Here is a 26125-nt window from a genome sequence, read left to right on the forward strand (position 1 = left end):
GAATTGTTCATGAATTTGTGATTGGTCGAATTGTTTATGAATTATTTGTGATTGTTGGAATTGTTTTAATTTGTCATGTTTAAATATATATTGTTGGAATTGATATATAATTTGTTATATGTTAATTGTAGAATTGTTTATGATTATGTTTTGTAGGAGCTTGAAAATGCGTCGAACTAAAAACACGGCGGGCTCCAAGGCTCCGAGCTCTTTCCAGAGGTCAGAGTAAAGGAAAAAGCAAGCGACCTCGTCAACAGTCTCCCGAAGAGGAATACAACTCGAGTATCTTTACTAGCAAGGTCGCGGAGGAACGCTACGAAAAAATCTTGCCGCCTAACATTATCCATGAGAGAGGATTCAATGTAAGCAATACGTCGGATATAGGAAAGCAAATCCGCAACAGCATAGTTGGTCATGATTGGGGGAGGTACTGTGATGTACCCGAGTTCGATTCGAACGTCAACTTCGTGTACGAATTCTACGCAAACTTGCCGGACTCCCAAGGTGATGTTGTGACGGTCCATGGGAAACCGGTCGATATGAGTGTCGAAGCTATCAACGATCTTCTTGGGACCCCAGATGTGCCTTTCGAGAACGAGGGCTATCGAGAATGGCTAAGAAGTTGCAGCCATCAGGAGATGTCGCAGGTGTTGTGCATTCCGGGAGAGGATTGGGTCACTGAAAAAGGAAAAAGGGTACTCAAGCGTGACCAACTCACCAGGATCGCTAAAGCCTGGATTTACTTTGTTTGCGTGACCACAAGCGGAGGAAGCAGAGGAAGAGGGGGAAGATGGGGAAGCGGACTACATTGCTCATTGCTCCAACTATCTCGTTGGCGGGTTCCAACACACACAACAGTACATGCACCAACAAGCGGAGTATGGCGCCTCTCACATCAATCAATTGAACGATCTCTACTCTCGGTGGGACATCAACCAAGAGAATCAGGTGTTATTTCCTCCATATCCTCAGTACTCCGACTATCCGTACGCACCACCACAGTGGCCACCGCATATGGCACTTCCTCAATATCCGGTGAACCCACCACCACCACCACCGAATGATGAGTAAATTTCAAGAACCAACAACACCAACTCTTCCATATAAATTTCAAACTCTTTTTAAATTTAAGTTTCAGTTTAAGACTCGCTTGGTTTTTTTATGTTTATGACTAGATTACTGTGTTTTATTTGTGTGTTTGAGACTTCAGTCTTTGTTTGAGACTCGTTTGGTGTGTTTTATTTCAAATATGTTTGAAACTTGATGTTATATGTTCAAGACTAGTTTGGTTTGTTTTATTGATTGTAGAAATTTTAATTGAATGATCATTTTTAGTTGGAGAATCGGTTAAATATTGGAAAAAAGTGAATGATTAGGTGGTAGAGTGCTTCTTCGCCGCGGTTAGGTACCTTTCTCACCGCGGCGTGACTATTCTCGCCGCGGCACCGTATAGTCCCCGCTGCGGCGAGTGCTCTACGCCGCGACTAAAATATTACTTCGCCGCGGCGAGATTTTGATTTTTTTAATACCGAGAGTCTGTGTTTTTTAAGAACTTGTCTCGCCGCGGCGAGGTGATATTCCCGCCGCGGCGAACTAACCTCGCCGTGGCGAGGTTTCTACAACGCTTGTTTAAGCGTTGTAGAAAGGTTCTCGCCGCGGCAGAATTTGTATACTCCCGCGGCGAGATTTTGTTTTTTTTATACCGAGAGTCTAGGGTTTTTAAGAAGATATCTCGCCGCGGCGAGGTGATATTCCCGCCGTGGCGAAATAACCTCGCCGCGGCATGGAATATACGTTGCCGCGGCGAGGTTTCTACAACGCTTGTTTAAGCGTTGTAGAAAGGTTCTCACCGCGGCAGGATTTGTATACTGCCGCGGCGAGATTATCCTACTGCGGCGAGAGTTGTACTCAGCCGCGGCGATGTCGGAGAAATGTAATTTTAATGTAAATGACATTCTATAGAGAAATTTTGAATGAAAAATAACGTTGTCCATAGGAGAATAACATAAAATCCAAAATGAAAATACATTATCTAAATGTTCAATATCAAACAAAAATAGGATCTATATCCTTACGAAGTAGATGTGAAACATCGTCATCATCAAAATCATCCATCTCTTGATCAATTGGCGGTAATCCTGATGTGAACGGAGGAATGCTAGACATGTCTTCGTCTTCTTCTTCGTTACCGTTTCTCGCTTTCATATGAACCACTAACGATAACTCAGGATTTGCTGGATCCGAAACATAAAACACTTGACTTGCTTGCGAAGCCAAAATAAATGAATCATTCTCGTAGCCAATCCGTCTAAAGTCGACAATTGTAACTCCTTCATTATCAACTTTAACGTGATTATTGTCTGCCCATTTGCACTTGAATAATGCGACTCGCAACCCGCAATAATCAAGTTCCCAAATATCTTCAATGTATCCGTAATACTTCATAAAAGCATGTTTTGGATTCTTATCTTTTGCCGACGAAACATGTAAAGCTTCGGCAAACAATGTAACACCACTATTTTGTACGGGATGCTTGTTGTCTCGTTCTCTTGTGTAAAATGTAAAACCATTAACAGACCAAGCAGTGTACCTTGTAACCATTGAGGAAAGCCCGCCAGATAGTTTACTCAACGTAGATGAATGTCCTGCCTCTTTAAATAAGCGTTTTTCAAGCCAGTTTTGAAACAAACGGTTCTGCTCTTCTTGCAACCATTTTTCATTTCTACCCTTCTTTGGATTATTCACTCTCAACTCATTCAAATGAATATCCACAAATGGCGTGACCTCGGAAACGTTGTGTAGCACATGGAGACTTGCTTGCTCCCATTCTTTTCGCTTGACGATCGAATAAGTACCTATAATGAAACATCAAGAACTTTTTCTTCATACATAGCTTTGGAGGGAGATTGTAGTTCACAAGTATAACCGGCCAAACACTGTATTTACTGCTCATCATGCTGAACGGGTTCATTCCATCAGAAGCTAGACCAAGTCGCAAATTTCGAGTATCAACACTGAAATCCTTATACTCTAAATCGAATGATTTCCATTGTGCAGCATCAGCAGGATGTCTCAACATACCATCATCGATACGCTTTTCGGAGTGCCAAACCATGTTCTTCGCGTGTTTGACACTATTAAACATTCGACGAAAGCGCGGCATTGGAGGAATGTACCATAACGACTGAAATATATTTAACGAACATCAGTAATAAATAATGAATATGAGCTACATGTATTTCCTAATCAAGTGATGAAAATGTACGTACCTTAACTGGAACTCCTTTAACCCCGTTACATGGAATTTTACCCTTCTTCCACAGTGACTCTTTGCACGTCGGACATTCATCTAGATCTTCATACTCGTGTCTATATAAAACACAATCATTTGGGCACGCATGAAATTTCTCGTACTTCATGCCTAATGTATCCAAAGTCTTCTTTGCTTCATACATACTTAAAGGTACTTTATTGTCTTTCGGAAATGCTTCTTTCAGTGTTTCCAACAATAGAGTAAAACTAGTGTTTGTCCAACCCCCCGACGCCTTCAAATGAAATAATGTAACTAAAAATGAAAACTTCGAATAGCTTGTACACCCTTCATATAATGGTGTCTCCGCATCATTCATCATGGACTCAAACAATTCCGGTCGCTCAACTAAATCGTCCTCCAAATCATTCATCATTCCGCACATATCATCAATATCATCTTCAACATCATCCTCATTTGCCGTAGAACGAAAAACCTCACCATGGTAGAACCATCTTTGATACGAGGTCATTATTCCATATGCAAACAAATGGGTCCGAATGACATCAATCGAAAAATGTCTATGATTTCCACATTTAATACAAGGACAACGAATAGATTTCACATCTACCATGTTCTCTCTAGCAAAATCACAAAACTCATCTACACGTTTCCGATATATCTCATTCAATCTATTCTCCCACATCCACTTTCTCATCTTCATAGAAAAACCATAATTATACAAAAAATTGCCCATTCTAATTAGTAAACTATCAAGAGAATAACAATTAGAACAAGTTAAAGAAGAACTTACAAGATTTGAATGTGTAGATGAGACTAGTAAACGAGGACGCTCTAGAATGAGTAGGAAAGGTACTGGAAATATTTTTTCGAGTGAGGTTATGGGAGAGTTCAAAGTGAAAAAGACGAGAAATGAGAATTTATATCACCAGTCTCGTGTCACTCGCCGCGGCGACATTTCTACTTCGCCGCGGCGAGAACATTCTACAACGCTTCCATAAGCGTTGTAGAATGTCCTCGCCGCGACAAAAATATGTGTTTGCCGCGGCGACAAAATCACGCCGCGGCAAGGTACAAATCTCGCCGCGGCAGGAGTCCTGCGCCGTGGCGGGAACACGTCGTCGCCGCGGAAAAAATCTTACCGAGAGCACCATGTTCCAGACATATAGTCTCGCCGCGACATCATACATTTTACGCCGCGGCGAATGTATTCCTCGCCGCGGCGATAATTCTCTTTCGCCGCGGCGAGGATTCTACAACGCTTGTTTAAGCATTGTAGAAAGGTGTCGCCGCGGCGATAATTTTCTGGGTAAGTCTCGCTGCAGCAAGAATTTGGTTTCGCCGCGGCGAGGCTCCTACAACGCTTATTATAAGCGTTGTAGAAGCAGCTCGCCGCGGCGAGAACTATACATCGCCGTGGCGAGCTCCTACAACGCTTAGAATAAGCGTTGTAGGAGCGTTTTAAAATCTGAAAATTTCAAATTTTTTTAACTACCCGCCCATTTCATATTCTATACTTAGCATTTTTTTTTCAATTTTCCCTCATTCTCATTCCTTATTCTACTTCATTTCTTCTCATCTCTCTCTCCACTACTCATCTCTCTCGTCCCTCTCTCTCTCTCCGCCACTCTCTTGCCGCCCCGCCCCTCTCTCGCCACCACTCTCTCTCTCTACTCCTCTTTCTCGCCGTCGCTCTCTCTCCGCCCCTCTCTCTTCTCGCCGTCGCTCTCTCTCCGGCCACCACCCTCTCTTCTCGCCGCCCCTCTCTCTCCGGCCCTCATACTCTCTTTTCCCCTCCCCTCTCTCTCCGGTCCTCACCCTCACTCATTGCCTCCGCCTTGACCCCGCCCAGCCTCCACCTCGCCCTTGCCCCGCCTCCACATCGCCCAGCCCGGCCTCCACCTCGCCCAGCCCCGCCTCCACCTCGCCCATGCCCCGCCTCAACCTCGCCCAGCCCCGCCTCCACATCGCCCAGCCCCGCCTGCACCTCGCCCAGCCCGGCCTCCACCTCGCCCAGCCCCGCTTCCACCTCGCCCCTGCCCCCGCCTCCACCTCGCCCCTGCCCCTCCTCCACCTCGCCTCTCGCTCGCCACGTCCTCGCCTTCACCGGGTATGTTATTTCCCAACTTGTTTTGAATTTAATTTGATTTATGTTATTATTTAGTTAGAATTTGATATTTATTTGAAGTTAGGAAGAATTTGTATTGGATTTTAGTATATTGGATTTAAATTTGTTGTATTTGAGTTTGAAATTGATTTGAAGTTGTATTTAAGTTGGAATCGGATTGGATTTGAGTTAGAAATTGAGATTATGTTTTGAATTTTGTGTATTAGATTCCATGTCGTCCACTACTACTACTTCTAGCGGTAGTGGTAAAAGAAAAATTAGAAGACAACTAGCGCTTAACTCCGATGAACAAGGAAAACGAAGAAACACTCTTATGGGTCGGGTTAATAAGGCTAAAACACTTGGTAAAAAATCCCGGTACAATTTGATGATAAAGGGCAACCAATCGGTAAAGAGGGTGATAAGTTGTCGAGTTACTTTGGCGTGTTAGCAAGAGAACACGTTCCACTTTCGATGCGTGATTGGAGATGTAAAGACAACGCCCAAATTAAAGAACGGATTTGGAACGAAATGCAAGAAGGATTTACGATTCCTATCGAACAAAAACACGATTGCCTTATGAGAGTCGGAGAAGCGGCAAGGTTATTTCGTCATGAGATATACAATGATCTACTCAAAGACATAATCAACGAACCAATCGCCTTAAAGAGACCGGCTTGTATTTTGAAGTTCTATACAAGTATCACCGAAGAAGATTGGATAGCATTTGTTGAGTATAGACGAACCAAAATGTTCAAACAAACATCGGAACATGGGAAATCAAATATCGGAAAAAGTGTGTACAAATCTCGAACGGGCCGAAATGGATATCGAAAGCTTGATCAAGAAAAGGTTAGATTCATTTTTTTCTTTTAGTTATTCCAAATGTTGCAATTATTTTTTAATTTATTATATAATTACTTCTTACTAGCATGACGAAACGGGGGAATGGCCTACGAAAGAGGAACTTTGGATTGACTCGCGAATGAAAGACGTAGATAACTACAAGGATGAGAAAGACAAATTGATGGGAGAAAAAATCGTAATTTCTTTACCTTTGTTATAACAATTAACCTTGTAATTTTATTTTCAAATAATTTTATGTGTAGAAAACGTTATCACAACAAGCATCGCAAGGGACATGGTTGCCGGAATCGGGAAAGAGTGTTTTGCAAGAAGATTTGGGAACGTCGCGAGTTTGCGGTCAATCCAAACACACGTCGCATTTTAAGTACTTTGTTCCTCCAACACCCAACGAAGAAGTAATGAAGATGCGTCGGGAAATGAGCGAGTTAAAGTCTTTGGTGATGAAGGCCTTCGGTGGAAATGGTAGCATTAATGTCGAGTCGCCTAGTGTCGAGCAAGTGGAAGAGAATCTCAACGCGAAGGTTGTTGATGATAAAGAGATGGCAAATGTTGAAGAACATGTCAATGAAGCGGTCTCTTTAGGTATGTTTAATTTTTTTTTATCTATTTATTAATAAAGATAAATGTTTTGGTATTAAGTTATTGATAATATTCTTGATTCGCTTAGAACACGACGATGTTATTGATCGTCCGAAGATCGATCTTATCATTGTTGATGATCGTCCGAAGATCGATCCTATTGTTGTGGAAAAACCCAGTAGTGTTCGTGCTAGTTGCTCATTGAATCCAACCACCTCGGTGACACCGACTTCGGATGAAAGCGTCGAGTGTCTTCTTTTCATAGATGATATTGTTGTGAAAGGAGGCATGATTCATGTTGCAAATAGGCGAGCATACTTAAATGGGAGCGTAGTTCACTCTTTACCTTTGGAGGATGGGAATGTACGTGTGACCGTTTTGGGGGTTTTGATTAAAAAAGCAAAATTGCCAATTCCCACCGAAGAAGCTCAAACCATTGAAGATGTCATAGGAGGATTTTTCTCGTGGCTGAAGAGATTGATCGAAATGGACACGGGTATAGAGAGTCGCGGTCCGGTTGTCAAACAACTCTCAAACCTCGGTTTTGAGAGTGAACCTAGCATCGATGATGCTAAGAAGATTCCGTACAAGATGATTAATCCAAAGTTTCGATTGCTCGCTCAACATGCCAACAAAGTAATGTTACCGGAAGGGGATGTGATTATGGTCAATGTTAGTCCAAGTCTCGCGGCTATCCCGATTCCGGTGTCATTTGAAGATGTTTCCGACTTTTTGCGCGGGGAGCATAACGGTCTATATGGAGTAAGTGTTTTCTTTATATGTGTTTTTAATATAAATATTCAATATTTAGTGTTTTGATCAATCAAATACTTGTTTGTCATAGCTATCTACGCTCGAGGCTAGAAAAGGCGAAGAAGAGTCGAGACTATTGTTTTATAAATTCGGGCTTAAGTTCGTACATCGAAAACAACGACGAGGACGCTTATTTGTCAAAACGAGTCAAGGACGTTGGAAACATAGTACGAAAATGCAAATTTGGTGAACTAGCTTTGATGTCGTACAATAAAGGTGCGCATTGGATGCTCGTTGTCCTCGACCCTTGGAGAGATAGTGCTATGTTCTTCGACCCGTTAAGAAAGAAAATTCCAATCGATTTAACTCGATTGATATAAAGGTAATATTTTGATTTTTTAAACTATTTTTTATTATAAATCATTGTAGAGGTTTTTTCTCTTATGATTTCCATGTTATAGGGTTTTTGTGGATTTCAAGCTCGAGCACCAAAACGCCCATAATAACGGACAGTCAACGTACATCAAGGCTTGGAACGCTCCGAGACAAACCGGAAACACGGAATGCGGGTATTTTGTTATTTCGTATATGCGCGATATAGTCGTAGGAGGTGTAGGAAAATTAGAAAGTAAGAAAAACTATACAAAAGAGGATTTAGAGAGAGTTAGGGAAGAATGGGTAACTTATGTACAAACATTTATTCATTGTGATTGTTGTCGGCCCGTCCAGGGCCGACAAGGACAAAGGCACTTCCTCGACCCTCGTGGCCGGTACGAGGTCTTGAACGGCGAGGCCCTGACCCAACCAGGGGCCGGCCCAAACCAAGAGCCAAGTCAAATGCCCATGCAGCCGGCCCAAGGTTTGCCTCGGCCATTGGCCAGCCCAAGGCTTGCCTCGGCGAATGGCCGGCCCAAGGCTTGCCTCGGCCATTGGCCGGCTTAAGGCTTGCCTCGGCCATTGGCCGGCCCTAAGGCTTGCCTCGGCCAATGGCCGGCCCAAGGCTTGCCTCGGCCAATGGCCGGCTCTAGAGCATTGCCTCAGCCAATGGCCGGCTCTAGAGCCTTGCCTCGGCCATTGGCCGGCTCTAGAGCCTTCCCTCGGCCATTGGCCGGCTCTAGAGTCTTGCCTCGGCCAATGGCCGGCTCTAGAGCATTGCCTCGGCCAATGGCCGGCTCTAGAGCCATGCCTCGGCCATTGGCCGGCTCTAGAGTCTTGCCTCGGCCAATGGCCGGCTCTAGAGTCTTGCCTCGGCCAATGGCCGGCTCTAGAGCCTTCCCTCGGCAAATGGCCGGCTCTAGAGCCTTCCCTCGGCCATTGGCCGACCCAAACTTGTTCACTCGGCCAAGGGGTCTTCAAACCACCCCTTGGCTGCCTATAAATACCAAGGCACCCCCCTTGGTCCAGGTAATCCATTCTTGAGCACTGAAACGCTGCCGAACTCGTACCTCGCTCGTTTCTCTCAAGCTTTGGCCTCTAAACACCCCTAAAACCTCTATACTCCACCTCAACCCCACTAATGTTGACCGTCGGAGAGGTAAACAGGGGCACCCCCCCTGTTTCCCCTTTGTAGTTCACAATCTCTTTCTTCCTTTTCAGGTATCGAGACAAGGTGAGCTTCACCCACAGCTAAGGGACGGCTTGGGATACCAAGCCCGACACGCTCGAGTCAAGACGAGACCACTTGGTCCGGCCTTGGGTCTGACCGTCTGCGACTCCTAAATCGTTGTCCGAAAAACTGCGACAACATTTTGGCGCTAGAAGGAGGGGATCTCTCGACCTTGGCAACACATCCCCTCTACCAGTCTTCTTCTCACTTCTACGACTCTCGAGAGATGAGTCATAGCCCCGCCACCTCCGTGGGCGCCCGAGCGACTAGCTCGAGGCGCGACCTCCAAAGCTCCGCGCACCGTCTCGAAGGGCAACCTCATGATAATGAGAGCCAGCCCCGAGACCCGGCGAATGACCCCGAGGCCGCAGTCCGAGAGGACACGGCTCGAAGGCTCGCCGAACTCCTAGACCGCCCCGGCGTCACCGGCGCGCTCATCGCCGACCTCCTCGACTCCAACAACGTCGGCGACATCAACCACGAGACCAACCTCAACCACGCTGTTCACGAAAGTGGACGCGCGCGCGTGCTTCCAAGGGGACACCCTCGGGCGACCGCGTCAAGACGTCAACTTTCCGATGAGCACGCGCACGCGCCCTCGAGGGGACACCCTCGGGCAACCACGTCAAGGCGTCGAAGCTCGCACAGTGCCCGAGGACGCTCGGTCTCGAGGTCCCGAAAGGGACGCTCCAAGCTCACCGTCGCGTCCAAAACCCTTGTGAAGGTGACAACGTCGATGGTCTCGGCCCCCGCCAAAGGCGTCGCCTGAATGACGCGCCCTTAACAAGGGTGATAGGGACGGCCTCCGGAGACTTGAGAGACCGCCTCAGCTCTCAAAGAGAGGATCACGAGTTCGACTTGAGAGAAAAACTCGACGCTCAACGTGAGACCGCGATCGTCTTGGGGCAGCAACCACCCAACACTGATCAAGCACCCAACCAAAAGCACGCAGCCACGCTTGTGATGCCGGCCGTTGGTCCCGAGTCACGAAGGAAAAGGCGCCGGAAGAGTCAAGTCCCTAACGACCACCCTTCTCCAGCCCCGAAGCGATCCTTCGTCCCGCTCAACACAACGCCCGACCGGATCCTGCGCTTACGCCGCGATGAGCTGGGAAGCCCCGCTCCACTCACAAAGGACCCCACGAAGCGAGATCGAAGTCGGTTCTGCGAATACCACAAAGATCACGGGCACGCGACGATCGAGTGCAAGCAGCTTAAGAAGCGAATTGATTCCCTAATTCGAGGTGGGGATTTCAAGGAATTCGTCGCGTCTGCTAGCAAGCCATGAGTATCGTTACTTCAACCCTTAAACTCACGACCGAACTCGATCGACCTCGTGATTGCTTTTATTTCAAAAATGTAATTTTCTTTTTTTCATAAAAGAAGGCCAAATGCCATGACTACCTGTAACGACCCCCTTTATTGCAATAAAAAGTTATTCTACATATGCAACTCACACTATTGTATACATCCAACGCGAGAGTTTCTTGGCCTGTCTCACAAACGCAAGAATCTCGGGGGGCTGACAGGGGTCAATGCTCCATCAACAACAACTCAAAAAAAAAAAATAATAATAATAATAAAGTCTCATGGGGCCGATGGTTAGGCCGAAGGTCCCAAAGAAAGACTTTTCACGTAACTCCTCGAGATGAGTTCATTCCTCGAGTCGAGTTTGAATCCACGAGTCGACCGATACTCCTCGTGCCGATTCATCACGTAGCTCCTCGTGCAGGCTTTACATGAGTCCTCGAGTTGAGCCCGAGTCCACGAGTCGACTGATACTCCTCGTGCCGATTCTCACGAATTTTCGGGATGTCGAGCTCATCAGCTCGCCTCGCCTGGCCGAGCTCGCCAGCTCGTCGCCTCGCCCTGGCCGAGCTCATCAGCTCGCCTCGCCCTGGCCGAGCTCAGCAGCTCACCTCGCCTGGCCGAGCTCAGCAGCTCGCCTTGCCTGGCCGAGCTCATCAGCTCGCCTCACCTGGCCGAGCTCATCTGCTCGCCTCGCCTGGCCGAGCTCGTCAGCTCGTCGCCCCGCCCTGGCCGAGCTCGTCAGCTCGCCTCGCCTGGCCGAGCTCATCAGCTCGCCTCGCCTGGCCGAGCTCACCAGCTCGCCTCGCCTGGTTGAGCTCGCTAGCTCGTCGCCTCGCCCTGGCCGAGCTCATCAGCTCGCCAGCTCGTCGCCTTGCCCTGGCCAAGCTCATCAGCTCGCCTCGGCTGGCCAAGCTCATCAGCTCGCCTCGCCCTGGCCGAGCTCACCGGCTCGTCGCTTCACCCTGGCCGAGCTCATCTGCTCGCCTCGCCTGGCCGAGCTCATCAGCTCGCCTCGCCCTGGCCGAGCTCATCAGCTCGCCTCGCCCGGCCGATCTCGTCAGCTCGCCTCGCCCGGCCGATCTCGTCAGCTCGCCTCGCCCGGCCGAGCTCGTCAGCTCGCCTCGCCTGACCGAGCTCTTCAACTCGCCTGGTTGATTTCGCCTGGCCAAGCTCGTCTGGTCAAGCTCGTCACCTCGTCTGGTTGAGTTCGTTGCCTCGCCTGGTCGAGCTCGGCACTTTGTCTAGTCGAGCTGGAGTGACTTCATCGCTTCGTCCAAACGTCTTTGGATTCGGTTCATCAGTTCGCCCAACCGTGTTGGGCTAACTCTCTCAAAAGCAGAAAACAGATAAAAGCATAATAAAGTCTCAAGGGGCCAATGGTTAAGCCGGAGGTCCCAAAGAGAGACAACCTCCACGGAATTCCTCGTGCAGGCTCTGCGTGAGCCCTCGAGTCGAGACCACGAGTCGACTGATACTCCTCGTGCCAACTCTTCACATGTCTCCTCGAGATGAGTTCATTCCTCGAGTCGAGCTTCGAGTCCGCGAGTCGACCGATGCTCCTCGCGCCGACTCTTCACGAAACACCTCGTGCAGGCTCTACGTGAGTCCTCGAGTCGAGTTCGAACCCACGAGTCGACCGATAATCCTCGTGCTGATTCTTCACGAAACTCCTCGTGCAGGCTCTACGTGAGTCCTCGAGTCGAGTTCGAGTCCACGAGTCGACTGATACTCCTCGTGTCGACTCTCCACATGTCTCCTCGAGATGCGTTCATTCCTCGAGTCGAGTTCGAATCCACGAGTCGACAAGCCACTCCTCGTGCCGACTTCACATGCCTCCTCGAGATGAGTTCATTCCTCGAGTCGAGTTCGAACCCACGAGTCGACCGATAATCCTCGTGCTGATTCTTCACGAAACTCCTCGTATAGGCTCTACGTGAGTTCTCGAGTCGAGTTCGAGTCCACGAGTCGACTGATATTCCTCGTGCCGACGCTTCACATGTCTCCTCGAGATGAATTCATTCCTCGAGTCGAGCTACGAGTCCGCGAGTCGACCGAAGCTCCTCGCGCCGACTCTTCACGAAACTCCTCGTGTAGGCTCTACGAGAGCCCTCGAGTTGAGTCCCAAGTCAACAAGACAACTAACCACTCCTCGTGCAGGCTCTACGAGAGCCCTCGAGTTGAGTCCCAAGTCAACAAGATAGCTAACCACTCCTCGTGCAGGCTCTACGAGAGTCCTCGAGTTGAGTCCCGAGTCCACAAGTCAACTAACTATTCCTCGTGCAGGTTCTACATGAGCCCTCGAGTTGAGTCTTGAGTCTGCGCTCGCCGCCCAGCTCGTGGGCCGAAAGGCAACGAGTTACAAATGGGTTCAAGGTCTGCGTCCGCAGGGCGTATCTGGTCTAGCCAGCGTCCACGGGAAACCTCGCCACACAAAAGTGGCATCGCGCTCGCCGCCCAGCTCGTGGGCCGAAAGGCAACGAGTTACAAATGGGTTCAAGGTCTGCGTCCGCTGGGCGTATCTGGTCTAGCCAGCGTCCACGGGAAACCTCGCCACACAAAAGTGGCATCGCGCTCGTCGCCGAACTCGTGGGCCGAAAGGCAACGAGTTACAAATGGGTTCAAGGTCTGCGTCCGCTGGGCGTATCTGGTCAAGCCAGCGTCCACGGGAAACCTCGCCACACGAAAGTGGCATCGCGCTCGCCGCCCAGCTCGTGGGCCGAAAGGCAACGAGTTACAAATGGGTTCAAGGTCTGCGTCCGCTGGGCGTATCTGGTCTAGCCAGCGTCCACGGGAAACCTCGCCACACAAAAGTGGCATCGCGCTCGCCGCCCAGCTCGTGGGCCGAAAGGCAACGAGTTACAAATGGGTTCAAGGTCTGCGTCCGCAGGGCGTATCTGGTCTAGCCAGCGTCCACGGGAAACCTCGCCACACAAATGTGGCATCACGCTCGCCGCCCAGCTCGTCGGCCGATAAGCAGCGAGTTACAAATGGGTTCAAGGTCTGCGTCCGCTGGGCGTATCTGGTCAAGCCAGCATCCACGGGAAACCTCGCCACACGAATGTGGCATCGCGCTCGCCGCCCAGCTCGTCGGCCGATAAGCAACGAGTTACAAATGGGTTCAAGGTCTGCGTCCGCAGGGCGTATCTGGTCTAGCCAGCGTCCACGGGAAACCTCGCCACACAAATGTGGCATCGCGCTCGCTGCCCAGCTCGTCGGCCGATAGGCAATGAGTTACAAATGGGTTCAAGGTCTGCGTCCAAACAAAGACGTGCAAATCGATCATGCCTTCGGTGGCAAATCGAGAAAACAAGACGCGCAACACAACAAAGACGTGCAAATCGATTATGCCTTCGGTGGCAAATCGAAAACATAAGACGCGCACAATACAACAAAGACGTGCAAATCGATTATGCCTTCGGTGGTAAATCGAAAACATAAGACGCGCACAATACAACAAAGACGTGCAAATCGATTATGCCTTCGTTGGCAAATCGAGAAAACAAGACGCGCACAACACAACAAAGACGTGCAAATCGATCACGCTTTCGTTGGCAAGTCGAGAAAATAGGCCACGCACAATAAAGCCGTGCTAATCGATCACGCCCTCATTGGTAGATCGAGAAAATAAGCTGCGCACGATCAACCCGAAACCATAGGCCGTCCCTCGCGACGCGCGAAGGCCATTCCTTATGACGCAAACCCGAGAGCCTTTGTCCCGCATCCGTATAAAAGCGTAGATTTTGAGTTTCCACTCGATCTACGCTCGATCGGGAACTCGGGGGGCTAATGTTGTCGGCCCGTCCAGGGCCGACAAGGACAAAGGCACTTCCTCGACCCTCGTGGCCGGTACGAGGTCTTGAACGGCGAGGCCCTGACCCAACCAGGGGCCGGCCCAAACCAAGAGCCAAGTCAAATGCCCATGCAGCCGGCCCAAGGTTTGCCTCGGCCATTGGCCAGCCCAAGGCTTGCCTCGGCCATTGGCCGGCTCAAGGCTTGCCTCGGCCATTGGCCGGCCCTAAGGCTTGCCTCGGCCAATGGCCGGCCCAAGGCTTGCCTCGGCCAATGGCTGGCTCTAGAGCATTGCCTCGGCCAATGGCCGGCTCTAGAGCCATGCCTCGGCCATTGGCCGGCTCTAGAGCCTTCCCTCGGCCATTGGCCGGCTCTAGAGTCTTGCCTCGGCCAATGGCCGGCTCTAGAGCATTGCCTCGGCCAATGGCCGGCTCTAGAGCCATGCCTCGGCCATTGGCCGGCTCTAGAGTCTTGCCTCGGCCAATGGTCGGCTCTAGAGTCTTGCCTCGGCCAATGGCCGGCTCTAGAGCCTTCCCTCGGCCAATGGCCGGCTCTAGAGCCTTCCCTCGGCCATTGGCCGACCCAAACTTGTTCACTCGGCCAAGGGGTCTTCAAACCACCCCTTGGCTGCCTATAAATACCAAGGCACCCCACTTGGTCCAGGTAATCCATTCTTGAGCACTGAAACGCTGCCGAACTCGTACCTCGCTCGTTTCTCTCAAGCTTTGGCCTCTAAACACCCCTAAAACCTCTATACTCCACCTCAACCCCACTAATGTTGACCGTCGGAGAGGTAAACAGGGGCACCCCCCCTGTTTCCCCTTTGTAGTTCACAATCTCTTTCTTCCTTTTCAGGTATCGAGACAAGGTGAGCTTCACCCACAGCTAAGGGACGGCTTGGGATACCAAGCCCGACACGCTCGAGTCAAGACGAGACCACTTGGTCCGGCCTTGGGTCTGACCGTCTGCGACTCCTAAATCGTTGTCCGAAAAACTGCGACAACAGTGATGATTAGTTAGTTTTTGTATTCAATTTTGGATGTAAATATTTCTTTTGAATGTTTTGAAGATGTAGATATTATTTTTTGGATTGAAGGTTATTTTCAGGTGCCATACTTTTTACACCGGGTTTTAGTACGTGTAAAAAATAATTTCGGCTTCAAAATGAAGCCTTCGCCGCGGCAACTTAGACATTTCGCCGCGGCGAATAACGTTTGCCGCGGCGAAAAATAAGAGTCGCCGCGGCAAAAAAGATACCGAGAGTACATTATTCATACATCAAAACCTCACCCCAGCGATGTTTTGGTTTCGCCGTGGCGATATACACCACGCCGCGGTTAAGCTACAACGTCGCCGCGGCGTGTTTTTAAAAAAATAATCAGAAAGCTTCTACAACGGATTTTTATCCGTTGTAGAATCCCCTCGCCGCGTCTAAGTATAATTCCCGCCGCGGCGACATGATTCTACAATGGTTTGACAATCCGTTGTAGAATGTTGTCGCCGTGGCGCGGAACGTACTTCACCGCGGCAAAGTATAATGTCCGCCGCGGCGAAATGATTCTACAACGGATTGAAGATCCGTTGTAGAATATCTCGCCGCGGCGAGAAATACACTTCGCCGCGGCGAGATGTTTGAAAATATTTAAAAATTACACAATGGATTCAAACCGTTGTAGAAGCTTCTACAACGCTTAAATATCCGTTGTAGAATCTTAGTTTCTACAACAGATAATTAAGCGTTGTAGAAAGCTGTTGGATTCTACAACGGATTTTTAAGCGTTGTAGAAGCTTCTACAACGCAGGATTCTACAACGCTTGAGAAGCGTTGTAGAATCATTCTACAACTGTTGTTAAGCGTTGTAGAATCCTAGTTTTGTAGTAGTGATGTCCTATGGAGACTCTCTCGTAGCCGTCTCTGAGATGGATGATCCTGTTTCCTATAGCCAAGCGATGGCTTGTTCTGAATTAAACCTTTGGCTTGACACCATGAATGTTGTGATGCACTCGATGTATGTCAAAAAAGTCTGGAAACTTGTAGACCTTCCTGAAGGGATTAAACCCGTAGGGTGTAAGTGGATATACAAGAAGAAAAGGGGTCCGGATGGGAACGTCGAGACGTTCAAAGCACGACTTGTGGCTAAGGGTTATACCCAACAAGAAGGGATTGACTATGAAGAAACCTTCTCGTCAGTCGCGATGCTTAAATCCATCCGCATACTCTTATCCATAGCTGCAGCTCTCGACTATGAGATCTAGCAAATGGATGTCAAGACGGCCTTCCTGAATGGCAATCTTGACGAGCGCATTTATATTGCTCAACCAGACGGTTTCGTGGATAAAGGTCAAGAGACCAAGGTTTCTGAGTTACTTAAGTCCATTTATGGACTAAAGCAAGCATCTAGGTCATGGAATATTAGATTCGATGAAACTGTGAAAAGCTTCGGCTTTGAACAGTCAATAGATGAGCCTTGTGTTTACAAGTTAATACACGATGGTAAAGTTGTGTTTCTGGTACTAAATGTCGATGATATATTACTCATAGGTAACGATGTGGGTAAATTATCTGAGGTTAAGGTCTGGCTAGCAAAGCAATTTGACATGAAGGATCTAGGAGAAGCCGCGTACATTCTGGGGATCCAAATCTTCCGAGATCGGAAAAACCGGACCTTGTCGCTCTCTCAAGCATCTTATATTGATAAGGTGATGGATCGCTTCTCGATGCAAGACTCCAAGAAGGGCCAAACACCCTTTAGGCATGGAGTCTCACTCTCTAAGGACTAGTCTCCCAAGACTGCACAAGAGATTGAAGACATGAGGAAAATTCCTTACGCCTCTGCCGTAGGAAGCCTCATGTATGCTATGCTTTGCACTGACCTGACTATGACGGGATATACCGACTCCGATTTTCAAGCGGATAAGGATTCCAGGAAATCCACTTCGGGATGTGAGTTCATCCTTAATGGTGGAGCTGTTGAGTGGAGGAGTATTAAGCAATCTTACATTGCTGACTCCACAATGGAAGCAGAATATGTGGCTGCTTGTGAAGTATCCAAAGAGGCTGTATGGCTTAGAAAATTCCTTAAGTATTTGGAAGTTGTTCCAAACGTCGACGAGCCCATGACCCTTTATCGTGATAATAGTGGGGCTGTCGCTAACTCAAAGGAACCTCGAAGCCATAAGCGCTCTAAGCATATTGAGAGGAAATACCATTTGATCCGAGAGATCGTGCAGCGCGGAGACGTGGAGGATCCATTCACCAAGGCCCTAGCGAACAAGGTCTTCGACCAACATCGAGAAGGATTAGGCATGAAGGACTACACACATCTTCTTTGAGTCAAGTGGGAGTTTGTTGTCAATGGTGCCCACAAGAAGAGTTGTAGTCTTTATTTTGTATATTTGATGTAATAAAGTCTCATGAAGACTCTTGCTTGTAATTGCTTATTCATTAATAAAAGTTGAAACTTTCATTCATTCTTCCTTGTCTGTTTGAAGCTTTATGATAAAACCTTAGTCTTTAGTCCATAAAAAAACTTAACAACTTGCGAAGAGACAAATGTAGATTTGCATGACCGAACTCTTCGTAGTTTGCTTAAAACGATATATTCGCAATCTAAGGGTCAAAGGGCTATTGACCTCAGTACGATTGTTAGGAGAATCTATGATGTCTGGTTATGGGGCATTGAGAGTTGGAGACTCTATAGTTCTTCTAGGTATCTTTCGAAGGTACTGAATTGACCAGTGCACTTCTAGAGACAAGATAAGAACAAACCATTTAACCTTTAATATCTCGAAGTCACTACGTATGAATTGTATTGTGCGCGTCTTATTTTCTCGATTTGCCAACGAAGGCATAATCGATTTGCACGTCTTTGTTGTATTGTGCGCGTCTTATTTTCTCGACTTGCCAACGGAGGCATAATCGATTTGCACGTCTTTGTTGTGTGGACGCAGACCTTGAACCCATTTGTAACTCGTTGCCTATCGGCCCACGAGCTGGGCGGCGAGCGCGATGCCACATTTGTGTGGCGAGGTTTCCCATGGACGCTGGCTAGACTAGATACGCCCTGCGGACGCAGACCTTGAACCCATTTGTAACTCGTTTCCTATCGGCCGACGAGCTGGGCGGCGAGCGCGATGCCACATTCGTGTGGCGAGGTTTCCCGTGGACGCTGGCTAGACCAGATACGCCCTGCGGACGCAGACCTTGAACCCATTTGTAACTCGTTGCCTATCGGCCGACGAGCTGGGCGGCGAGCGCGATGCCACATTTGTGTGGCGAGGTTTCCCGTGGACGCTGGCTCGACCAGATACGCCCAACGGACGCAGACCTTGAACCCATTTGTAACTCGTTGCCTATCGGCCCACGAGCTGGGCGGCGAGCACGGACTCAAGACTCAACTCGAGGGCTCGTGTAGAGCCTGCACGAGGAATAGTTAGTTGACTTGTGGACTTGGGACTCAACTCGAGGACTCATGTAAAGCCTGCAAGAGGAGTGGTTAGTTAAGAGTCGTCGTGAGGAGTATCGGTCGACTCGCGGACTCGGAGCTCGACTCGAGGAATTAACTCATCTCGAGGAGACATCGTAGAGCCTGCACGAGGAGTATCAATCGACTCGTGGACTCGAACTCGACTCGAGGACTCACGCAGAGCCTGCACGAGCAGTTTCGTAAAGAGTCGTCGCGAGGAGTATCGCTCGACTTGCGGACTCGGAGCTCGACTCGAGGAATTAACTCATCTCGAGGAGACATCGTAGAGCCTGCACGAGGAGTATCAATCGACTCGTGGACTCGAACTCGACTCGAGGACTCACGTAGAGCCTGCACGAGGAGTTTCGAAAAGAGTCGTCACGAGGAGTATCGGTCGACTCGCGGACTCGGAGCTCGACTCGAGGAATGAATTCATCTCGAGGAGGCATGTGAAGAGTCGGCACGAGGAGTATTAGTCGACTCGTGGACTCGAACTTGACTCGAGGGCTCACGTAGAGCCTGCACGAGGTGTTTCGTGGAGAGTCAGCGCGAGGAGTATCGGTTGACTCGCGGACTCGGAGCTCGACTCGAGGAATGACCTCATCTCGAGGAGATATGTGATAAGTCTTTCTTTGGGACCTCCGGCCTAACCATCGGCCCCTCGAGACTTTGTTATATTTTTGTTTTTGTTTTTGAGTTGTTGTTGAGTTGTTTTTGATTGAGCATTGATCCCTGTTAGCCCCCCGAGTTTCTCGTGTACTCGTAGAGGAGACTAGAAATTATAATGCAGCAAGATAAAGACTTCGAGGTGAAATGTGATACAATTATCATGCAAAAATAGTCAAAAATTACATCCCTGGGCCATTGGCCTTATTGAAATTCGAGATTGTCTTAAAACCGGAAATAAAATGACATAATGAGAAATGGGGACGGGCTTCCGCTGCAGTGCCAGCTTCTGTAGCTTGACCGAGCTAGAGGATGGCGCTCACCATCTTTTCCTTCCCTTTCCCGTCCACGCCTTGGATGTAGCACATCCTCGCCATCGACTGGTCTCCCAACATGATGGCAATCCCCTTTTCAGTCGGGAACTTCATCATCAGGTGATAGGTAGACGTTATAGCCTTCAATCGGTTGAGAGTCGGGCGGCCGATGATGATGTTGTACGCTGAGGGCTGGTTCACCACTAGGAAGGACACGATGCGGGTGACCTCGAGCCCCCCCGGAGTCCTGAAGGTGACCGAGAGGTCGATAGTGCCCTCCGTCATGACCCTCTCCCCGGAGAAGCCGAAGAGTGGGGTCGAGATTGGGGTCGGTTTCAGTCCGGTCAGCTTCATCCTGTCCAACGCTGATTTGAAGACGATGTCGGCCAAGCTGCCGTTATCAATCAGGATTCTTCGGACGAGATTGTTAGCGACCGGGGCCGAGACGACTATTGCGTCATTGTGCGGGTGGAGAACTCGTGTCGCCTCTTGGCCGGTGAAGAACATGGACTCGAACGGGGCCGGAGGCGGAGCCTCGTATGTATGGTTGATGTAGTGTGCAATTTTTCCTCGAGAAACCTCGCGCACGTACTTCTTCCTCTGCGTGGACGAGTCCCCAAACTCCGGGCCAACCATGATCGAGCCCACGACATGCAGCTGCGAGCTCTCCGGTTCTTCAATCGCTGCCTGGTCCGTGACAGTCACCGTCGCTGGACCCTTCCTTCCTTGCCGTGGACGGCCTTCGTGCACCGCGGCCGTCCCGACCGTTCTCAGGACATACTCTTTTAATTTCCCGTCTTGAATCAGGGCCTCGATCTGACGCCTAAGATGATAGCACTCGGACGTCAGATGCCCGTGATCCTGGTGGTACTCACAGAACTTGTTTCGATCCCTCTTCGCGGGATCCTTCGCAAGAGGAGCCGGACTTCCTAGCTTGTCGCGGTGCAGAGCTAGGATCCGCTCTTGCGGAGTGTTCAGTGGGGTGTACGTTGATAACGCTCGGAAGCTATCAACGTGCGACGATCTTGGACCAGAGAGGGGGCGACCGTTAGGGGCCCGGCCTCCCTTGCTCCTCTTCCTCTGAGGGTCGGGACGATCTTCGTCCTGTTCTTCGCGGTGACGACTACCTTGTCCTCCTGACTTTCGGCCATCGCGGCCATCGAGATAGTCCTCGATTCCCATATGTGTGCGGGCTCTCGTCATCAGCTCCGCCATGTCTCGTGGGACCTGCCCGACAATGGACTTGAGGAAGTCGCTCGTGCGAACTCCCTCGGTGATTGCTATGATGGCGTCCTTGTCGCCGAAGCCCTCGACTTTGTGAGACTCCTCAGTGAAGCGAGCGAGATATTGTCTCAATGTCTCATCTCTCCCTTGTCGAATGGAGAGGAGGTGGGTCTTCGACTTCTTTTGTGCCACAAGCGTGGCAAAGCGAGCGAGGAAAGCCTCTCGCAAGGCCCGGAAGGACGGGATGCTTCCAGGCCTCAAACTCCGGAACCACTCAAAGCCCGACCCTGTGAGGGTTAGGCTGAAGGCTTGACAGAGGGTCGCATCCGACTGTCCTTGCATTGTCATCCACGTCTCGTAGTGTTGGATGTGGAAGTTCGGGTCAGTCTGTCCATCATAGGGAGGGATGGACGGCAATTTGAAGTTCCCCACGCAAGGCTGCGCGAGGATTTGTGCGGCGAAGGGAGAGTATGATTCCTCGATCCCTCCATATGATCTTTGCCTCCCCGATTCCCTCATCTCGATGATTTGGTTTTGGAGGCTCTGGATCATTGTGACCATATCAAGTCCGTTGGCAGGGCCGATTGTCGGGGCCACGGGGGTCACCGGTTGGCGTTCGTTGGACCCTTGGTCCACGACATTGGCCTGAGGTTGGCCGAGAGTTGCGGCGGGCAGCGCGTCCCGCCGAGAATTGAGCCTTTGGCGAAGATCCTCCCCTCGGGAGTTTCTTCGCGCCGTCAAGTGTTCTCTAAGGTCCGCGCTAGGTGCCTGGCGAGGTGAGGTCGCCCTTGGTCGGGTCGTCCGGCGAGCGCTTCGGCTATCGGCCGCATCGTCAACCAGAGTCGCTCTCTCCTCGGCGAGGGGCCGTGTCCGGCCACCCCTTGTTACCGAGGGGGCGAGTCCCCGTGACTGTGACCGTGCCTGTTGTCACGCCGGGTACAAAGGATCGGCCAACGCACCATTGGCCCTCTCGGGTCGTGCTTGAGCGAGGCTAGGGGTGGCCTCGTTGGTCCTTGACTCCCCCATGTATTCGGGGTCGGAGTCGTCCTGAGCGGATCGATCCTCGACGTCGTAGCCGAGGAGATCGGCGATGAGGGAGCCGTCAACGCCGGGACGGTCAAGGAGCTCCGCGAGCCGCCGGGCCGTGTCCTCTCGGAGCTCGGCCTCGGGGTCGTTCACCGGGTCTTGGGGCTGGCTCTCGCTATCGCGAGGTTGCCCTTCAAGACGGTGTGCGAGGAGTCGTAGACCGTACCTCGAGCTCGTCGCTCGTGTACCCGCGGAGGTAGTGGGTAGGTGACTCATCTCTCGAGAGTCGTAGGAGTGGTGAGAGTGTGGAATGGAAGGGAGAGCGTGCTAAGGTCGGTGGTCCCCTCCTTCTAGCGCCAAAATGTTGTCGCTGATTTTTGGACAACTATTTAGGAGCCCAGAGTGGTTAGACCCAAGGCCGAACCAAGTGGTCTCACTCCGGCTCGAGCGTGTCGGACTTGGTGTCCCAAGTCGTCCCTTAGCTGTGGGTGAAGCTCACCTTGTCTCGATACCTGAAAAGCAAGAAAGAGATTGTAAACTACAAAGGGGAAACAGGGGGGGTGCCCCTGTTTACCTCTCCGACGCTCAACATTAGTGGGATTGAGGTGGAGTATAGAGGTTTTAGGGGTGTTTAGAGGCCGAGACTTGAGAGAAACGAGCGAGGTACGAGTTCGACAGCGTTTCAGTACTCAAGAATGGATTACCTGGGTCAAGGGAAGGACCCTTGTATTTATAGGCAGCCAAGAGGTGGTTTGAATACCCCTTGGCCGAGTGAGCAAGGTTGGGTCGGCCATTGGACGACTGAAGCTTTGCCTCGGCCAATGGCCGAGTGAACTGGGCCGGCCTTTGGCCGGCTGAAGCTTTGCCTTGGCCAATGGCCGAGTGAGACCCTTGGGTCGGCCATTGGCCGACTGAAGCTTTGCCTCGGCCAATGGCCGAGTGATATGGGCCGGCCATTGGCCGGCTGAAGCTTTCCCTCGGCCAATGGCCGAGTGTGACCCTTGGGTCGGCCATTGGCCGACTGAAACTTTGCCTCGGCCAATGGCCGAGTGAACTGGGCCGCCATTGGCCGGCTGAAGCTTTGCCTCGGCCAATGGCCGAGTGAGACCCTTGGGTCGGCCATTGGCCGACTGAAACTTTTCCTCGGCCAATGGCCGAGTGAACTGGGCCGGCCATTGGCCTGCTGAGGCTTTGACTTGCCCAATGCCCGAGTGACACCCTTGGGCCGGCCATGGGCCTGCTGAGCATATGGCCGGCCATTGGCCGGCTGGAACTTGGGCCGGCCATTGGTTTGGGCCGGCCAATGGCTGAGGCAAGGCTCCGCCGTCAAAGGCCTCACGCCGGTCGCGCGGGTTGAAGTGACGTCTTTTTCCTCGTCGGTCCGAGACGGGCCGACAACATGAAGAGTCAGCACGAGGGTTTAGCAGTCGACTCGTGGACTCGAAGCTTAACTCGAGGAGTGAACTTAACTCGAGGAGTTATGTGAAGAGTCAGCACGAGGACTTAGCAGACGACTCGTGGAATCGAAGCCCAACTCGAGGAGTGAACTCAACTCGAGGAGTCATGTGAAGAGTCAGCACGAGATCTTAGCAGTCCACTCGTGGACTCCAAGCTCAACTTGTGGAGTGAACTCAACTCGAGGAGTCATGTGAAGAGTCAGCACGAGGGCTTAGCAGTTGACTCGTGGACTCGAAGATCAACTCGAGGAGTGAACTCAACTCGAGGAGTCATGTGAAGAGTCAGCACGTGGACTTAGCATTCGTCTAGTCGACTCGAAGCTTAACTCGAGGAGTGAACTCAACTCGAGGAGTCATGTGAAGAGTCAGCACGAGGGCTTAGCCGTCGACTCGTGGACTCGAAACTCAAGTCGAGGAGGGAACTAAACTCGAGGACTTAGCAGTTGACTCGTGGACTCGAAACTCAACTCGAGGAGTGATGTGAAGAGTCAGCACGAGGGCTTAGCAGTCGACTCGTGGACTTGAAGCTCAACTCGAGGAGTGAACTCAACTCGAGGAGTCATTTGTAGAGTCAGCATGAGGGCTTAGCAGTCGACTCGTGGACTTGAAACTCATGTCGAGGAGGGAACTAAACTCGACGAGTCATGTGAAGAGTCAGCACGAGAACTTAGCAGTCGAGTCGTGGACTCTAAGCTCAACCTGTGGAGTGAACTCAACTCGAGGAGTCATGTGAAGAGTCAGCACGAGGGCTTAGCAGTCGACTCGTGGACTCGAAGCTCAACTCGAGGAGTGAACTCAACAAGAGGAGTCATGTGTAGAGTCAGCACGTGGACTTAGCAGTCGTCTCGTGGAATCGAAGCTCAACTCGAGGAGTGAACTCAACTCGAGGAGTCATGTGAACAGTCAGCACGAGAACTTAGCAGTCGACTCGTGGACTCGAAGCTCAACTCAAGGAGTGAACTCAACTCGAGGAGTCATGTGTAGAGTTAGCACTAGGACTTAGCAGTCGACTCATGGACTCGAAGCTCAACTCGAGGAGTGAACTCAACTCGAGGACTCATGTGAAGAGTCAGCACGAGGGCTTAGCCGTCGACTCGTGGACTCGAAACTCAAGTCGAGGAGGGAACTAAACTCGAGGACTTAGCAGTTGACTCGTGGACTCGAAACTCAACTCGAGGAGTGATGTGAAGAGTCAGCACGAGGGCTTAGCAGTCGACTCGTGGACTTGAAGCTCAACTCGAGGAGTGAACTCAACTCGAGGAGTCATTTGTAGAGTCAGCATGAGGGCTTAGCAGTCGACTCGTGGACTCGAAACTCATGTCGAGGAGGGAACTAAACTCGACGAGTCATGTGAAGAGTCAGCACGAGGACTTAGCAGTCGAGTCGTGGACTCTAAGCTCAACTTGTGGAGTGAACTCAACTCGAGGAGTCATGTGAAGAGTCAGCACGAGGGCTTAGCAGTCGACTCGTGGACTCGAAGCTCAACTCGAGGAGTGAACTCAACAAGAGGAGTCATGTGTAGAGTCAGCACGTGGACTTAGCAGTCGTCTCGTGGAATCGAAGCTCAACTCGAGGAGTGAACTCAACTCGAGGAGTATGTGAACAGTCAGCACGAGAACTTAGCAGTCGACTCGTGGACTCGAAGCTCAACTCAAGGAGTGAACTCAACTCGAGGAGTCATGTGTAGAGTTAGCACTAGGACTTAGCAGTCGACTCATGGACTCGAAGCTCAACTCGAGGAGTGAACTCAACTCGAGGACTCATGTGAAGAGTCAGCACGAGGGCTTAGCAGTTGACTCGTGGACTCGAAGCTCACTAGAGGTGTGAACTCAACTCGAGGAGTCATGTGAAGAGTCAGCACGAGGGCTTAGCAGTCGACTCGTGGACTGGAAGCTTAACTCGAGGAGTGAACTCAACTCGAGGAGTTATGTGAAGAGTCAGCACGAGGACTTAGCAGTCGACTCGTGGAATCGAAGCCCAACTCGAGGAGTGAACTCAACTCGAGGAGTCATGTGAAGAGTCAGCACGAGGACTTAGCAGTCGACTCGTGGACCCGAAGCTCAACTTGTGGAGTGAACTTAACTCGAGGAGTCGTGTGAAGAGTCAGCACGACGGCTGAGCCGTCGACTCGTGGACTCGAAGCTTAACTCGAGGAGTCATGTGAAGAGTCAGCACGTGGACTTAGTAGTCGTCTCGTGGACTCGAAGCTTAACTGGAGGAGTCATGTGAAGAGTCAGCACGAGGACTTAGCAGTCGACTCGTGGACTCGAAGCTCACTAGGACTTAGCAGTCGACTCGTGGTCTCGAAGCTCAACTCGAGGAGTGAACTCAACTCGAGGAGTCATGTGAAGAGTCTGCACGAGGGCTTAGCAGTCGACTCGTGGACTCGAAGCTTAACTCGAGGAGTGAATTCAACTCGAGGAGTTATGTGAAGAGTCAGCACGAGGACTTAGTAGTCGACTCCTGGAATCGAAGCCCAACTCGAGGAGTGAACTCAACTCGAGGAGTCATGTGAAGAGTCAGCACGAGATCTTAGCAGTCCACTCGTGGACTCGAAGCTCAACTTGTGGAGTGAACTCAACTCGAGGAGTCATGTGAAGAGTCAGCACGAGGGCTTAGCAGTTGACTCGTGGACTCGAAGATCAACTCGAGGAGTGAACTCAACTCGAGGAGTCATGTGAAGAGTCAGC

This window comes from Urtica dioica, chromosome 2 (assembly GCF_054948205.1).
Source record: "Urtica dioica subsp. dioica isolate 48M chromosome 2, U.dioica_male_clone48M_v1_H2, whole genome shotgun sequence".
Lineage (NCBI taxonomy): Eukaryota > Viridiplantae > Streptophyta > Magnoliopsida > Rosales > Urticaceae > Urtica > Urtica dioica.